Raw genomic sequence first — 17,273 nt, 5'->3', positions numbered from 1 at the left:
CCCAAACCTGTGAGCAACACTCCCTGGAATGGGCATCACTGCAGGGTGAATTAACCTGCACTCCTGGAGGCATGTGTTGTCACCAGTTCCTGAGGCTCTGGGAGTTCTGCAGTGCATATTTAGTTGTTCTCAGCTTTCCTCTCTGCCTGTCTATGATTGGTTTCTTTGAGTTTGCTTTGTAGCTTGTGTTGTTGTTTTCTTCTCTATTTTACTATAGTTTCACAAGTACATGTCTTTCTTAAAATCCACTTACTGTCCTTCTAGAAAGATGTGGTGAGGGATTAGAGGTAAACATTACATTCCACTGAATAGAACTCGAAGCCCTTGATATATCTTTTTCTCCTTTATTCCACCTGATGTATAGACTGAGGCACTCAGACCTATTCCTAATAGAAACACAAGATCCAAAATACAAGCCTTACTCACTAGGACTCTATCAGGAAAGCAAAATGTGAAAGTAATATATTTCTATATTTCTCATAGAATTTTATCACATTTCTTATGTCTCAGTTATTTGCTAAGTTCTGCATTCAGAATATGCTACTTCTGACCTTATCCATATGTTTTTAGTGTCTCACATTATTCTTTATTCAGCTGAGCTCCTTTAAGACAAGGTAGTCTCTTGAATTTGCAATTCAGGTAAAATATGAGTTTTACTTCTACTTCACAAAACTTTCACTTCTGCTACACAGTTTCAGTTTAAAGAAGAAATTCTGAAAGCTTCATAGTTTATTAAATAATTAACTAAACAGAAGAGTTTTTTTATCTTATTTAAATCCATCAAGTCTCAAAATCTCTCAAAAATGTGCATACTGATATTCATCAATGTTTGCACAAACTTTGCTTTGGTATTAATTCTAGTATTTTGTAAATACACTTCAAATGTAGGAGAAGCAGGAAAAGTATAAATAGTATGGTTTTTGTCTTCTGTGGGTATGAATGTGACACTGAGACATAGCAGGAAAAAGAGCATCCACCTGTATATTTTACAAATATTTGACCACCTTCCATTCTACAGCATATATTATATCACTTAAAGCTATGGAGTGTATAAGTGCATATTATCTCTGACAGTTATCATGTAACAGTAATCATGGTACATGTCTTCACACTAGGGATCAAAAATCATTCTTTAGGCAGATTGTAAATTTTTAAGAAAGTTTTTATCTAAAGGAAGGAAGCTCATTTGCTTGGCCTCCTCTGACCATATCTCTTTTCAATAGTTCCTTTTTCTTACCCATTTTTTTCCTCTCATCTGGGAATTTAAATAACTTGATATGACATATTACTTTGGGGTACATACTGGTTGATCAGCACAGCTGGACACATGAGGACACACGACTGCTTTGAAGCTCTCTTTGCCAGTAGACACAGGGATCCACAGAACTCCCCTGTGTACTTAATTACAATAAAAATGATGCATTCTCTGTACTTCTTCAAAGAGAATGAAACCCCAGCAAAGTTTCCAACATGGAAGATCTTATCCTTATGGGAATAACATCAAATTCCTAGTACAAAACATCAATTCATAGTACAGACCTATGTATGAATGGACTCCTTCTTCCCTGAAAGTGCCTCATCATAGCCCAGACCAGGCCTACTTTTAGCCCTGATTTTTCTGGATGTCTTTGAACACTCTGACACTTTCAGACACTCTGTTCCCCCTGGTTTTTGGAAACCCCTCTCCCTGGCTCCCTCTTTCTTTGACTCTCTTCAGTCAAGGAAAGTCTCCTGGATGTTCAGTCTCCAGGATGACATGAATCAAATAAGGGCAAGATACAGTTGTAATATCACTCTTAATATTTATATTTTTTAAAATGTGTTTTTAATTTTAAAGTTTTTCCCCCCCATCTTATTTCTTTCTGGATTGAAGATCTGAGTATTCATTTTCATAAGAAAATGTACAATAGACATATTAGCCTGATTTTGCTTATATGTTTATTAATTTTTTATACTTACTTAATTTCAAAAGAGATCTACGGTAACTTTACAATAAGAGGCACAAATATAACTGAGCCAATGAAAAATGTTTGAAATAATAAAAGTTCATTAATAAAAAAAGAGAAGATAGAAGTATAATTGATATGCCTAGAAAGGAGAGAAATGGAATCATATTAAATGTTCAAGTAAAGCCACAAAAGACAGAAAAAAAGTGTAAGAAAAGAAACAGGAGCAAAGAACAAGGGCAACAAATAGAAAACACTAACAAATATGGTAGATATTTATCCAACTATATTCATAGTCACTTTGAACATCAATGGTCTAAATGTACCAATTAAAAGGCACAGACTGTCAGAGTGGATCAAAAAACCACACCCAACTATATGATGTCTACAAAAACCCCACTTTAAGTATAAAGGTACATATAAATTAAAAGCAAAGAGTTAAAGAAGGATATACCATGCTAACACTAATCAAAAGAAAGCAGGAGTAGTTATATTAATTGCAGAGTGGCTTCAGAACAAAGAAAATCATCAGGGATCTAGAAAGTCATTACATAAGGGTAACGTGTGTGTGTGCTTCATGGCATCAACATACGTGAAGCAAAATCTGATAGAACCACAAGGAGAAATAGATAAATCCACTATGACACATGGAAACTTTAACACTCATCTATTAGAAATGGACATATTCAGCAAGCAAAAAGTCAGTAAAGACATAGTTGAACTAATAACACCATCAAGCAACATGATATAATGGACATCTATAGACTACTTCATTCAATGACAGCAGAACACACACTCTTCTCAAGCTCATAGGTAACATTGACCAAGATAGGCCACATTTTGGGACATGAAACACACTTTAACATGTTTTAAAAAGTAGAAATCATACAATGACTGCTCTCAGACCACAGTGGATTTAAACTAAAAATCAATAACAGAAAGATAGCCAGAATAGCCCAAAATTTGTGGAAATTAAACAACATACTTCTAAATAACACAGGCATTAAATAAGAAATCTCAAGAGAAATTAAAAACTATTATGAACAAAATGAAAACATCAAAATCTGTGGGATGTAGCAAAAGCAGTGCTTCAATGGAAATTTATAGCACTGAATGTGTATATCATAACGGAAGAAAGATCTAAAATCAATAACTATGTTTCTAACTTAGGAAACCGGAAAAAGAAGAACAAATTAAATCTAAAGTCAGCAGGAGAAAAGATAGTGAAAATTAGAGTAGAAATCAATGAAAATGAAAACTGGAAATCAATAGAGAAAATCAACAAAACAAAAAGCTGGTTCTTTGAAACGATGAATCAAATCTATAAGCTTTTACCTAGGCTAACTAAGAAAAAGTAATATAGTCAAAGTTCTAAAAAGAAGATGTAAATGATTATGTCTATATATTCAGAATCTCTACTATTAATTATCAAAATACTATAAAGTTTAAGAATTATGCATTTTCATTCCAGTTTATTTTAGTTTAATAAATGGTGGTTTATTATTGGGGAAAAAAAAACGAGTGAAGTCCATTTTACCAGAAACTAAGATTAGGTTATAAATAGTATAATTAAGAATAAAATGCTGTTCAGAATTTTTTTCTAAAGTAAAAAAAGATTACTATGTGACACTATCTCTCTTTCTCTGATACAAAGTTATAAATGTCTTAAAATATTTTAAGAACACTTAAAGATTTTTGTGCTTAATCAATGGCATAGAATTGTGTTCATATATCTCATAATTGTCCAACTTCCTGTACATAAGCCTGTTGTGTTTTTATCATTTATCATATTTGTTCTTCTGTGTTCTTTTTTCCAATATGCTCTCTCTAGATGAATTTTGAGGTTGTAAACATTTTTTATGAAGTAAAATGATCTTAGAAAGCATTGTATTTTACAGTATGATGATTTATTATGCATAAAAACTGGATTTAGTTATAACTAAATATTCAACCAGAAAGAAATTAGTACTTTGTGAGGTTTTCCTTAAACTATATATCACTAACTTCCTAGTTTGGGTAATTCTTGAATGAATGATTTATGGTTCCTTCAGTGTGTCAAGTTAAAATGTTTTACTATTTTGTTTTTCTTTGAATGGCAGTCAGGTTAATTTATCACTCTCACATACACAAACATATGAAGTCGTGTTTTCTCTTTTGCTTTCTGCATCTCTCTCTCTAGCTTTCATTTCCCTAAGCTTTGCTTTAACTTATTTGCCTGAAAACATATAGTTGCTCTTGCTGATATTATCTTTATCTTCATCATATCTAGATTTAGCTTCTGAGCATTGGGAATTTTGTGTACTATGAATATCTGTTAAACTCCTCATAATGACTAATAAGAAATCTGTTTTAATAAGTAGCTCTGAGATTAACTTTTTAAGATAAAAAATTTATTCAAATAGTTATCTTTGTCCTCTAGATTCCAAATAAATCTTATGATCCTTTCAATACAGTGAGCATAAGTATCAAATAGACTCCCAGGCTCTCTCCCATTGGAGATTCTCATTCAGAAGGCTGGAGCTGAGACCCAGGAATCCTCACTTGAATTGACAATTACAATAATGCAGAAGACCTTCAAGATGGTGGAGGAGTGAGGTGTGGAGATCACCTTCCTCCCCACAAATACATCAAAATTACATCTACATGCGGAACAGCTCCTATAGAACACCTACTGAATGCTGGCAGAAGACCTCAGACTTCCCAAAAGGCAAGAAAATCCGCACATACCTGGGTAGGGCAAAAGAAAAAACAGAGACAAAACAATAGGCATGGGACCTGCACTTCTGGGAGGGAGCTGTGAAGGAAGAAAAGTTTCCACAGACTAGGAAGCCCCTTCACTAGTGGGGATGGGGTGGGAAGGGTGGAAAGCTTCAGAGCCACGGAGGAAAGCGCAGCAACAGTGGTGCAGAGGGCAAAGTGGAGAGCTTCCTGCACAGAGGATCGGTGCCAACCAGCACTCACCAACCTGAGACGCTTGTCTGCTCACCCGCTGGGACAGGTCGGGGCTGGGAGCTGAGGCGCGGGCTTCAGAGATCAAACCCCAGAGAGAGGACTGGAGTTGGCTAAATGAAGACAGCCTGAAGGGGTCTAGTGCGCCACAGCTAGCTAGAAGGGAGTCCAGGAAAAAGCCTGGACCTGCCAGAGAGGCAAGAGACCATAGTTTCAGGTTGCGCAGGGAGAAGGGCTTCCAGCTCTGTGTGCCCACAGACAGTAGAGCACCAACTAAGCAAGCTCCAGAGATGAGCATGAGCTGCAGCTATCATCTTGGACCCCAGAGGTGGGCATGGATCGATAACACTGCCACCAAGAATCCTGTGTACAAATGCAGGTCACTACCCACACCCCACCGGGAGCCTGTGCAGCGCGTCACTGCCAGTGTCCCAGGATCCAGGGACAAGTTCCCCTGGAGAACACACAGCACACCTCAGGCTCTTGCAACGTCATGCTGGCCTCTGCTGCTACAGGCTGGCCCCACATTCCAACTGTGACTACCGCCCCCCTCCCTCTCCCAAGCCTGAGTGAGCAAGAGAGCCATAATCAGCCGCTGCTTTAACCCTCTTCTGTCTGGGTGGGGAAGACAAGGCTGAGGGTGGCCTACATGCAGAGGCAGGGCCAAAACCAAAGTTGAACCCCAGGAGCTGTGTGAACAAAGAAGAGAAAGGGAAATTTCTCTGTGCAGGTGCAGGAGCAGTGGATTATATCCCTGCATTCAACTTGATAAACCCTGCATCTGTGGAATACCTGAATAGACAACGAATGTTCCCAAAAATGAGGCAGTGGACTTCAGGAGTGACTGTAGACTTGGGGTTTGCTTTTTGTGTCTGATTTTTTTTGAATTTTATTGTATTTATTTTTTTATACGCAGGTTCTTGTTAGTCATCACTGTTATACACATCAGTGTATACATGTCAATCCCAATCACCCAATTAATCACACCACCACCACCACCACCCTGCCACTTTCCCCCGTGGGTGCCCATACGTTTGTTCTCTACATCTGTGTCTCAATTTCTGCCCTGCAAACTGGTTCATCTGTACCATTTTTCTAGGTTCCCCATATACGTGTTAATATACAATATTTGTTTTTCTCTTTCTGACTTACTTCATTTTGTATGACAGTCTCTAGATCCATCCACGTCTCAACAAATGACCCAATTTCATTCCTTTTTATGGCTGAGTAATATTCCATTGTATATATGTACCACTTCTTCTTTATCCATTCATCTGTTGATGGGCATTTAGGTTGCTTCCATGACCTGGCTATTGTAAATAATGCTGCAATGAACATTGGGGTGCATGTATCCTTTTGAATTTTGGTTTTCTTTGGGTATGTGCCCAGTAGTGGGATTGCTGAGACATATGGTAATTCTATTCTTAGTTCTTTAAGGAACATCCATACTGTTCTCCATAGTGGCTGTATCAATTTACATTCCCACCAACAGTGCAAGAGGGTTCCTTTTCTCCACACCCTCTCCAGCATTTCCTGTTTGTAGATTTTTTGATGATGCCCATTCTAACTGGTGTGAGGTGATACCTCATTGTAGTTTTGATTTGCATTTCTCTAATAATTAGTGATGTTGAGCAGCTTTTCATGTGCTTCTTGGCCATCTGTATGTCTTCTTTGGAGAAATGTCTATGTAGGTCTTCTGCCCATTTTTGGATTGGGTTGTTTGATCTCGAGCTGCGTGAACTGTTTATATATTTTGGAGATTAATCCTTTGTCCATTGATTCGTTTGCAAATCTTTTCTGCCATTCTGAGGGTTGTCTTTTCTTCTTGTTTATGGTTTCCTTTTCTGTGCAAAAGCTTTGAAGTTTCATTAGGTCCCATTTGTTTATTTTTGTTGCCATTACTCTAGGAGGTGGATCTGAAAAGCTTATCCTCTGATGCATTTTGATATTATTTTTGTGTATGGTGTTAGGGAGTGCTCTAATTTCATTCTTTTACATGTAGCTGTCCAGTTTTCCCAGCACCACTTCTTCTTTTTTTTTTTTTTCTTTTTAACATCTTTATTGGAGTATAATTGCTTTACAATGGTATGTTAGTTTCAGCTTCACAACAAAATGAATCAGTTATATATATACATATGTTCCCATATCTCTTCCCGCTTGCATCTCCTTCCCTCCCACCCTCCCTATCCCACCCCTCCAGGCGGTCACAAAGCACTGAGCTGATCTCCCTGCCAGCACCACTTCTTGAAGAGACTGCTTTTCACCATTGTATATCCTTGCCTTCTTTCTCATAGATTAGTTGACCATAGGTGCGTGGGTTTATCTCTGGGCTTTCTATCTTGTTCCATTGATCTATGTTTCTGTTTTTGTGCCAGTACCATATTGCCTCGATTACTGTAGCTTTACAGTATCATCTGAAGTCACGGAGTCTGATTCCTCCAACTCCGTTTATGTTTTCCCTCAAGACTGCTTAGGCTATTTGGGGTCGTTTGTGTCTCCACGGAAATTTTAAGATTTTTTGTTCTAGTTCCATAAAAAATGCCATTGGTAATTTGACAGGGATTGCACTGAATCTGTAGATTGCTTTGGGAAGTATACTCATTTTCACAATATTGATTCTTCCAATCTAAGAACATGGTATAGCTCTCAACCTGTTGGTATCATCTTTAATTTCTTTCATCAGTGTCTTATAGTTTTCTGCATACAGGTCTTTTTTCTCCTTAGGTAGGGTTATTCCTAGGTATTTCATTCTTTTTGTTGCAATGGTAAATGGGAGTGTTTCCTTAATTTCTGTTTCAGATTTTTCATCATTAGTGTATAGGAATGCAAGAGATTTCTGTGCATTAATTTTGTATCCTGCAACTTTACCAAATTCATTGATTAGCTCTAGTAGTTTTCATGTGGCATCTTTAGGATTCTCTATGTATAGTATCAGGTTTTCTGCAAACAGTGACAGTTTTACTCCTTTTTTTCCAATTTGTATTCCTTTTATTTCTTTTTCTTCTCTGATTGCCGTGCCTAGGACTGCCAAAACTATGTTGAATAATAGTAGTGAGAGTGGACATCCTTGTCTTGTTCCTGATCTTAGAGTAAATGCTTTCAGTTTTTTACCATTGAGAATGATGTTTCCTGTGGGTTTGTCATATATGGCCTTTTTTATGTTGAGGTAGTTTCCCTCTATGCCCACTTTCTGGAGAGTTTTTATCATAAATGGGTGCTGAATTTTGTCAAAAGCTTTTCTGCATCTGTTGTTCAATTTGTTAATATGGTGTATCACATTGATTGATTTCCATATATTGAAAAATCCTTGAATCTCTGGGATAAATCCCACTTGATCATGGTGTATGATCCTTTTAATGTGTTGTTGGATTCTGTTTGTTAGTATTTTGTTGAGGATTTTTGCATCTATATTCATGAGTGTTATTGGTCTGTAATTTTCTTTTCTTGTAGTATCTTTGTCTGGTTTTGGGATCAGGGTGATGGTGGCCTCATAGAATGAGTTTGGGAGTGTTCCTTCCTCTGCAATTTTTTGGAAGAGCTTGAGAAGGCTGGGTGTTAGCTCTTCTTTAAATGTTTGATAGAATTCACCTGTGAAGGCATTTGGTTCTGGACTTTTGTTTGTTGGAAGATTTTTAATCACAGTTACAATTTCATTACTTGTGATTGGTCTGTTCATATTTTCTATTTCTTCCTGGTTCAGTCTTGGAAGGTTATACCTTTCTAAGAATTTGTCCATTTCTTCCAGGTTGTCCACTTTATTGGCATAGAGTTGCTTGTAGTAGACTCTTAGTATGCTTTGTATTTCTGTGGTGTCTGTTGTAACTTCTCCTTTTTCATTTCTAATTTTATTGATTTGAGTCTTCTCCCTCTTTTTCTTGATGAGTCTGGAAAATGGCTTATCAATTTTGTTTATCTTCTCAAAGAACCAGCTTTTAGTTTTATTGATCTTTGCTATTGTTTTCTTTGTTTCTATTTCATTTATTTCTGCTCTGGTCTTTATGATTTCTTTCCTTCTGCTAACTTTGGGTTCTGTTTGTTCTTCTTTCTCTAGTTCCTTTAGGTGTAAGGTTAGATTGTTTATTTGAGATTTTTCTTGTTTCTTGAGGTAGGCTTGTATAGCTATAAACTTCCCTCTTAGAACTGCTTTTGCTGCATCCTATAGGTTTTGAACGAAACATTTATTTATTTATTTATTTTTGGCTGTGTTGGGTCTTCGTTTCTATGCGAGGGCTTTCGCTAGTTGCAGCGAGCAGGGCCCACTCTTCATCGCGGTGCGCAGGCCTCTCACTGTCGCGGCCTCTCGTTGTGGAGCACAGGCTCCAGACGCGCAGGCTCAGTAGTTGTGGCTCACGGGCCCAGTTGCCCGGGCATGTGGGATCTTCCCGGACCAGGGCTCAAACCCGTGTCCCCTGCATTGGCAGGCGGATTCTTAACCACTGCGCCACCAGGGAAGCCCCATCCTATAGGTTTTGGATCGTTGCATTTTCATTGTCATTTGTCTCTAGGTATTTTTTGATTTCCTCTTTGAATTTTTCAGTGATCTCTTGGGTGTTTAGTAACGTATTGTTTAGCCTCCATGTGTTTGTATTTTTCACTTCTTTTCCCTGTAATTCATTTGTAATCTCATAGCGTTCTGGTCAGAAAAGATGCTTGATACAATTTCAATTTTCTTAAATTTACTGAGGCTTGATTGTGACCCAAGATGTGATCTATCCTCGAGAATGTTCCATGTGCACTTGAGAAGAAAGTGTAATCTGCTGTTTTTGGATGGAATGTCCTATAAATATCAACTAAATCTATCCAGTCTATTGTGTCATTTAAAGCTTCTGTTTCCTTATTTATTTTCATTTTGGATGATCTGTCTATTGGTGTAAGTGAGGTGTTAAAGTCCCCCACTATTATTGTGGTACTGTTGAGTTCCTCTTTTATAGCTGTTAGCAGTTGCTTTATGTATTGAGGTGCTCCTATGTTGGGTGCATATATATTTATAATTTTTACATCTTCTTCTTGGATTGATCCTTGATCATTATGTAGTGTCTTTCCTTATCTCTTGTAAGATTCTTTATTTTAAAATCTATTATATCCGATATGAGTATTGCTACTCCAGCTTTATTTTGGTTTCCATTTGCATGGAATATCTTTTTCCATCCCCTCACTTTCAGTCTGAATGTGTCCCTAGGTCTGAAGTGAGTCTCTTGTAGACAGCATATATATGGGTCTTGTTTTTGTATCCATTCAGCAAGCCTGTATCTTTCAGTTGGAGTATTTAATCCATTCACATTTAAGATAATTATCAATATGTATGTTCCTATGACCATTTTCTTAATTGTTTTGGGTTTGTTTTTGTAGGTCCTTTTCTTCTCTTGCATTTCCCATTTAGAGAAGTTCCTTTAGCATTTGTTGTAGAGCTGGTTTAGTGGTGCTGAATTCTCTTAGCTTTTGCTTGTCTGTAAAGCTTTTGATTTCTCCATTGAATCTGAATGAGATCCTTCCCGGGTAGAGTAATTTTGGTTGTAGGTTCTACCCTTTCATCACTTTAAGTATATCATACCACTTCCTTCTGGTTTGTAGAGTTTTTGCTGAGAAATCATCTGTGAACCTTATGGGAGTTCCCTTGTATGTTATTTGTCATTTTTCCCTTGCTGCTTTTTTTTCTTTTCTTTTTTTTTTGCGGTACGCAGGCCTCTCACTGTTGTGGCCTCTCCTGTTGCGGAGCACAGGTTCCAGATGCGCAGGCTCAGTGGCCATGGCTCACAGGCCCAGCCGCTCTGTGGCATGTGGGATCTTCCTGGACCGGGGCACGAACCCAAGTCCCCTGCATCAGCAGGCGGACTCTCAACCACGGTGCCACCAGGGAACCCACCTTGCTGCTTTTAATAATTATTCTTTGTCTGTAATTTTTGCCAATTTGATTACTCTGTGTCTTGGCGTGTTTCTACTTGGGTTTATCCTGTATGGGACTCTCTGCACTTCCTGGACTTGGATGGCTATTTCCTTTCCCATGTTTGGGAAGTTTTCGACTCTACTCTCTTCAAATATTTTCACTGCTCCTTTCTCACTCTCTTCTCCTTCTGAGACACCAATAATGAGAATGTTGTTGTGTTTAATGTTGTCCCAGAGGTCTCTTAGGCTCTCTTCATTTCTTTCATTCTTTTCTCTTTATTCTGTTCTGCAGCTGTGAATTCCACCATTCTGTCTTCCAGGTCACTTATCCGTTCTTCTGCCTCAGTTATTCTGCTATTGTTTCCTTCTAGTGTAGTTTTCGTTTCAGTTATTGTATTGTTCATTTTTGTTTGTTCTTTAATTCTTCTAGGTCTTTGTTAAACATTTCTTGCATCTTCTTGATCTTTGCCTCCATTCTTTATCCGAGGTCCTGGATCATCTTCACTATCATTATTCTGAATTCTTTTTCTGAAATGTTGCCTATCTCCACTTCATTTAGCTGATTATCTGGGGTTTTATCTTGTTCCTTCATCTGGTACATAGTCCTCATCTTGTCTCTCTTTCTGTGAATGGGGTTTTTGTTTTACAGGCTGCAGGATTGTACTTCTTGCTTCTGCTGTCTGCTCTCTCTCTCTGTGTCTGATTTGTCTTTGGTTATGTTTATCTTAGTTTAGTTTTTAGTGCTTCTTATCATTGGTGGATTTGTTTATTGGTTTGGGTGTTCTCTTTCTCTTTTTTTTTTCTCTTTTTGTGAGTGTGTGTGTGTATGTTTCTTTGTGTGATTTTGTCTGTTTAATTTTGCTCTTACCATTTGTTTTGCGGTTCCATCTGTTCTTTTTTATTACTTCCTTTTCTTCTGAGCTGTGCAATTGCCAGGGTCTAGGTGTTCCGGCCGGGTGTTGAGCCTGAGCTTTCAAGGTGGGAGACCTTTGTTCAAGACATTGGACCACCAGAGACCACCCAGTCCCACATAATATTAGTCAGCAAGAGTTTTCCCAGAGATCTCTCTCTCAACACTAAGACCCAGCTCCACCCAATGGCTGGAATGTTCCAGTCCTGGATGCCCCATGCCAAACAACTAGCCAGAGAGGAACACAACCTCACCCATTACCAGAGAGGCTGCCTAAATCGTACTAAGTTCACAGACAGCCCAAAATACATCACTGGATACAGACCTGCCAACCAGAAGGACAAGATCCAGCTCCACTCAATAGAACACAGGCCCAGTTCCCCACCAGGAAGCGTACACAAGCAACTGAACCAACCTCACCCACTGGGGACAGACACCAAAACAACAATAACTACGAACCTGCAGCCTGAGAAAAGGAGATTCCAAACACAGTAAGTTCAACAAAATGAGAAGACAGAGAAATATGCAGCAGATGAAGGAGCAAAGTAAAAACCCACCAGACCAAACAAAGGAAGATGAAATAGGCAGACTACCTGAAAAAGAATTCAGAGTAATGATAGTTAAGATGATCCAAAATCTGAGAAAGAGAATGGAGAAAATAAATGAAATGTTTAACAAGAACCTTGAAGAACTAAAGAGCAAACAAACAATGATTAACAGCACAATAGATGAAATTAAAAGTACTCTAGAAGGAATCAAAAGCAGAATAACTGAGGCAGAAAATGGGATAAGTGACCTGGAAGATAGAATAGTGGAAATAACTGCCAGGGAGCAGAATAAAGAAAAAGGAATGAAAAGAATTGAGGACAGTCTCAGAGACTTCTGGGACAACATTAAATGAACCAACAATTGAATTATACTGGTCCCAGAAGAAGAAGAGAAAAAGAAAAGTTCTGAGAAAATATTTTAAGAGATTATAGTCAAAAACTTCCCTAACATGGGAAAGGAAATAGTCAAATCCAAGAAGTGCAGAGAGTCCCATACAAGGTAAACCCAAGGGGAAACAGGCCAAGACACATATTAATCAAACTATCAAAAATTAAATACAAAGAAAAATTATTACAAGGAGCAAGGGAAAAGCAACGTATAAGGGAATTCCCATAAGGTTAACAGCTGATATTTCAACAGAAACTCTGCAAGCCAGAAGGGAGTGGCAGGACATATTTAAAGTGATGAAAAGGAAAAACCTACAACCAAGATTACTCTACCTAGCAAGGATCTCATTCAGATTCAATGGAGAAATCAAAAGCTTTACAGACAAGCAAAAGTTAAGAGAATGCAGCAACACCAAACCAGCTTTACAACAAATGCTAAAGGCATTTCTCTAGGTGGGAAACACAAGAGAAGGAAAAGACCTATAAAAGCAAACCCAAAACAACTAAGAAAATGGTAATAGGAACGTACATATCAATAATTACCCCAAATGTAAATGTATTAAATGCTCCAACCAAAAGACACAGGCTTGCTGAATGGATAAAAAAAAACAAGACCCATATACACAGTGTCTACAAGAGACCCACTTCAGACCTAGGGACACATACAGACTGAAAGTGAGGGGATAGAAATAGGTATTGCCTGCAAATGGAAATCAAAAGAAAGCTGGAGTAGCAATACTCATATCATATAAAATAGACTTTAAAACTAAGACTATTACAAGAGACCAATAAGGACACTACATAATGACAAGGGATCAATCCAAGAAGAAAATATAACAATTGTAAATATTTATGCACCTAACATAGTAACACCTCAATACATAAGGGCAATACTAATAGCCATAAAAGTAGTCAACAGTAACAAAATAATACTAGGGGACTTTAACACCCCATTTTCACCAAAGGACAGATGATCCAAAATGGAAATAAATAAGGAAACACAAGCTTTAAATGAGACATTAGTCCAGATGGACTTTATCAATATTTATATGACATTCCATCCATAAACAACAAAATACACTTTCTTCTCAAGTGCTCATGGAACATTTTCCAGAATACATCATATCTTGGGTTGCAAATCAACCCTCGGTAAATTTAAGAAAATTGAGATTGTATCAAGTATCTTTTCTGACAATAACACTATGAGACCAGATATCAATTACAGGAAAAAAACTGTAAAATAACCTCCTATTGTTTAGGAGGCTAAACAATATGCTACTAAATAACCAAAGATCACTGAAGAAATAAAAAACTAATAAAAAAAATACCTAGAAACAAATGACAATGAAAACACAATGATCCAAAGCCTATGGGATGCAGCAAAAGCAGTTCTAAGAGGGAAGTTTATAGCAATAAAATTCTTCCTCAAGAAAGAAGAAAAATCTCAAATAGGCAACCTAACTTTACACCTAAAGCAATTAGAGAAAGAAGAATGACAAAACAAAACAAAACAAAAAACACCCAAAGTTAGCAGAAAGAAAGAAAGCATAAAGATCAGATCAGAAATAAATGAAAAATAAATGAAGGACAGAATAGCAAAGATCAGTGAAACTAAAAGCTGGTTCTATGAGAAGATAAACAAAATTGATAAACCATTAGCCAGAGTCATCAAGAAAAAAAGGGAGAAGACTCAAATCAATAGTATTAGAAATGAAAAGGGAGAAGAAAGAAATGACATGGCAGAAATACAAAGGATCATGAGAGATTACTACAAGCAACTATATGCCAATAAAGTGGACAACCTGGAAGAAATGGACAAATTCTTAGAAAGGTATAAACTTCCAAGACTGAGCCAGGAAGAAATAGAAAATGTAAACAGACCAGTCACAAGCACTGAAATTGAGTCTCTGATTAAAAATTGTCCAACAAACAAAAGACCAGAACCAGATGGATTCACAGGCGAATTCTATCAAACATTTAGAGAAGAGCTAACATTTATCCTTCTCAAACTTTTCCAAAATATAGCAGAGGGAGGAACATTCCCAACCTCATTCTATGAGGCCACCATCACCCTGATACGAAAACCGGAAAAAGATGTCACCAAAAAGGAAAACTACAGGCCAATATCACTGGTGAACACAGATGCAAAAATCCCCAACAAAATACTAGTAAATAGAATCCAACAGCACATTAAAAGGATCATGTACCACCATAAAGTGGGGTTTATCCCAAGAATGCAAGAATTCTTCAATATACGCAAATCAATCAATGTGATAAACCATATTAACAAACTGAAGGATAAAAACCATATGATAATCTCAATAGATGCAGAAAAACTTTCGACAGAATTCAACACCCATTTATGATAAAAACTCTCCAGAAAGTTGGCATAGAGGGAACCTACATCAACATAATAAAGGGTATATATAACAAACCCACAGCCAACATTGCTCTCAATCGTGAAAAACTCAAACCATTTCCTCTAAGATCAGGAAGAAGACAAGGTTGTCCACTCTCACCACTATTATTCAACATAGTTTTAGAAGTTTTAGTCACAGCAATCAGAGAAGAAAAAGAATAAAAGGAATCCAGATCAGAAAGAAGAAGTAAAACTGTCACTATTTGCATATGACATGATACTATACATAGAGAATCCTAAAGATGCTACCAGAAAACTACTAGAGCTAATCAATAAATTTGGTAAAGTAGCAGGATACAAAATTAATGCACAGAATCTCTTGCATTCCTATACACTAATGATGAAAATTCTGAAAGAGAAATTAAGGAAACACTCCCATTTTTCATTGCAACAAAAAGAATAAAATACCTAGGAATAAACCTACCTAAGGAGACAAAAGACCTGTATGCAGAAAACTATAAGACACTGATGAAAGAAACTAAAGATGATACAAATAGATGGAGAGGTATACCATGTTCTTGGATTGGAAGAATAAACAGTGTGAAAATGAGTATACGACCCAAAGCTATCTACAGATTCAATGCAATCCCTATCAAACTACCAATGGCATTTTTCACAGAACTAGAGCAAAAAATTTTACAATTTGCATGGAAACACAAAAGACCCCAAATAGCCAAAGCAATCTTGAGAAAGAAAAACTGATCTGAAAGAATCAGACTCCCTGACTTCAGACTATTCTACAAAGCTACAGTAATCAAGACAGTTTGGTACTGGCACAAAAACAGAAATACAGATCAATGGAACAGCATAGAAAGCCCAGAGATCAACCCATGCACATATGGTCAACTTTTCTTTGACAAAGGAGGCAAGAATATACAAAGCCTCTTCAATAAGTGGTGCTGGGGAGAATGGACAGCTACATGGAAAAGAATGAAATTAGAACACTCCCAAACACCATACACAAAAATAAACTCAAAATGGATTAAAGTCCTAAGTGTAAGGCCAGACACTGCAAAACTCTTAGAGAAAAACATAAGCAGAACACTCTATGACATAAATCACAGCAAGATCCTTTTCGACCCACCTCTCAGAGAAATGGAAATAAAAACAAAAATAAACAATTGGGACCTAATGAAACTTAAAAGCTTTTGCACAACAAAGGAAACCATAAACAAGATGAAGAGACAACCCTCAGAATGGGAGAAAATATTTGCAAATGAAGCAACTGACAAAGGATTAATCTCCAAAATATACAAGCAGCTCATGCAGCTCAATATCAAAATAACAAACAACCCAATCCAAAAATGGGCGGAAGACCTAAACAGACATTTCTCCAAAGAAGATGTACAGATTGCCAACAAACACATGAAAGGATGCTCAAGATCACTAATCATTAGATAAATGCAAATCAAAACTACAATGAGGTATCACCTCACACCAGTCAGAATGGCCATCATCAAAAATCTACAAACAATAAATGCTGGAGAGGGTGTGGAGAAAAGGGTACCCTCTTGTACTTTTCATGGGAATGTAAATTGATACAGCCACTATGGAGAACAGTATGGAGATTCCTTAAAAATCTGAAAGTAGAACTACCTTATGACCCAGGAATCCCACTAGTGGACATATACCCTGAGAAACCATAATTCAAAAAGAGTTATGAACCACAATGTTCATTGCAGCAGTATTTACAATAGCCAGGACATTTAAGCAACCTAGGTGTCCATCAACAGATGAATGGGTAAAGATGTGGCACATATATACAATGGAATATTACTCAGCCATAAAAAGAAATGAAATTCAGTTATTTGTAGTGAGGTGGATGGACTTAGAGTCTGTCATACAGAGTGAAGTAAGTGAGAAAGAAAAGAACAAATACCATATGCTAACACACATATATATATAGAATCTAAAAAAATTAAGAAAAATGTTCTGATGAACCTAGGAGCAGGACAGGAATAAAGATGCAGATGTAGAGAATCGATTTGAGGACACAGTGTGGGGGGAATTGTAAGCTGGGAGAGTGTGAGAGAGTAGCACTGAAATATATACACTACCAAATGTAAAAGAAAAAAATAGATAGCTAGTGGGAAGCAGCTGCATAGCACAGGGAGATTAGGCACGAAGTGCCTCCCTCGGTGCTTTGTGACCACCTAGAGGGGTGGGATAGGGAGGGTGAGAGGGAGGCACCTGAGGGAGGGGATATGGGGGTATATGTATACATATAGCTG

The sequence above is a fragment of the Phocoena phocoena genome, chromosome 6 (assembly GCF_963924675.1).
Source record: "Phocoena phocoena chromosome 6, mPhoPho1.1, whole genome shotgun sequence".
Lineage (NCBI taxonomy): Eukaryota > Metazoa > Chordata > Mammalia > Artiodactyla > Phocoenidae > Phocoena > Phocoena phocoena.
The sequence above is the reverse complement of the archived record's forward strand: the minus strand, read 5'-3'. Positions refer to the sequence as shown.